Consider the following 2,311-nt stretch of genomic DNA (forward strand, 5'->3'; position numbering starts at 1 on the left):
ATGTAAAGATCTTTTAAAGCTCAACAGCAGTGATTTTTCAACCAATGTGCCATGAGAGAAACTTAGGTGTGCTGCAGAAATTTTTAAAGATCATTATTAAATTATTTTCAAAATAAGTTCAAAACACAGTAAGTATATTAGGTTTTCTTACTCTTTTTTTTTTGGTTCAGTGTAAGTTAAGTGTCCTGTGGAAGTTTAACTATAGGTTCGAGTGTGCCATGAAATAAAAAAAGGTTGAAAAACACTGCTCAACAGTAAGAAAACAAGCAGAAGCCATTTTACTAAAGAGGGTACAAGGCTGGCAAATAAGGGCATGAAAAGATGCTCAATTCATCATTTATTAAGAAGGTAGAAATAAGATCTACAACGAGATACCACTCACACGTGCTAGAAAGGCATGTGTATGAACAAACAGACAAATACAAAAACTGACAAAACCAAGTGCTGCTGAGGACGTGGAGTCCCTGGACTCCACGTTGCTGGTGGGAATGCAAAGTGGAACAGCCGCAGTGGAAAACAGTTTGGCAGTTTCTAATAGAGGGAAGTATGCACTTTCCATATGACTCAGAAATCTCATTTCCAGGCGCAGTGGCTCATGCCTGTAATCCCAGCACTCTGGAAGGCCAAGGTGGGTGGATTGCCTGAGCTCACAGGTTCGAGACCAACCTGAGCTAGAGCAAGACCCTGTCTCTAAAAAGAGCCGAGCACCATGGCAGGCGCCTGTAGTCCCAGCTACTAGGGAGACTGAGGCAAGAGAATTGCTTGAGCCCAAGAGTTTGAGGTTGCCATGAGCTATGATGCCAGAGCACTCTACAAGGGAGACAAAGTGAGACTCTGTCTCCAAAAAAAAAAAAAAGAAAGAGAGAGAGAGAAATAAATAAATACATCTCATTTCTGGATATTCACCCAAGAGAAATGAAAATGTTTGCTCACACATATGTGAAAAAACTATATATAAATATCTAAAAATTGGATGCAACCCAAATAATCCTTCAACTGGAGGTAGATACAAATAAAAATTAAACTGTAAAAACCTGTGATACATCCATACAATGGAATATTGCTACTCAGCAATAAAAAGGAATGAAATACTGATACATGAAAACAGCCTGGATACAGTAAGCTGAGTGTAAGAAGGTAGACTAAAAAGGTCATTGATCGTGGGATTCCATTTATTTGCCATTTAAGAAAAGACAAAGTCATAGGAACAGAGAACACAGCAGTGGTTGTCAGGGGTCGAGGGACAGAGGGAGAGTTTTGACAAGGAAGTAGAAGCATAAGGGCATTTTGGGGGAGATGGAACTTTTCTGTACCTTGATTGTGTTTGTGATTACACAACTCTAAGCATGTGTCAAAATGTATAGTAACTGTACATCAAAAAAACACTAAATTTTACTGCAAATTTAAAAGAAAAATAAAAGATACGTTTATAATGACTACTTTCTAGAGAGCTTAACAAAAGCAAGCTGGAAATAAAATACTAGACAAAAATAATTTGGCAGACGGGAAAAATAATCAGGATTGAAAGTCCTGGTTTTGTCCAGGACAAAGGGAGAGATATTGATTCATTTTAGACTTCTTCAACAAAGAAGCTGTTAAAGATTGCAGTGTAACTACTAAAAGAACAGCAATAAAATACCTGACTTCCAAACCAGTAGAAAGCACATAAGAAGGAAAAAAAGTTAGTAAATAAAGAGTGGTAAAAACAAAACACTGAATCAGATGGTAGAAATATATCCAGAAAACAATGGTGACTACAATAAATGTAAACAGATGAAATGGCAGTAAAAAGATTATATATGCTATATATTTTTAAATCCAGCTATATGACACATACCTAAATAGAATGGCATGGAAACCTTGCAAGGTGGAAGGGAGGGGAGGGGAAGGAATGGGCAGAAACCTACCTCACCTAACAGGTACAATGAACGCCATTTGGGGATTGGCACGCTTACAGCTGTGACCCCGAGCACTATAAAAATAACCTCTGTAACTAAAAACATTTGTACCCCGTTAATATTTTGAAATAAAAATAAAATTTAAAAAGAACAGAAAAAGAAAACTTGCAAGGAACAGGTTGAAGAAAAGACTCAAGAAGCAACTAACCAAAAAGAAAGCTAGAGAATTTAATATCCAAGAAAATAGGCTCGGCGCCTGTGGCTCAAGCGGCTAAGGCACCAGCCACATACACCTAAGGTGGCGGGTTCAAATCCCCAACCCGGGCCCGCCAAACAACAATGATGGCTGCAACCAAAAAATGGCCAGGCGTTGTGGCGGGCGCCTGTAGTCCCAGCTACTTGGGAGGCTGAGG

Source organism: Otolemur garnettii, unplaced genomic scaffold (assembly GCF_000181295.1).
Source record: "Otolemur garnettii isolate 467f Iridium unplaced genomic scaffold, OtoGar3 scaffold00018, whole genome shotgun sequence".
Lineage (NCBI taxonomy): Eukaryota > Metazoa > Chordata > Mammalia > Primates > Galagidae > Otolemur > Otolemur garnettii.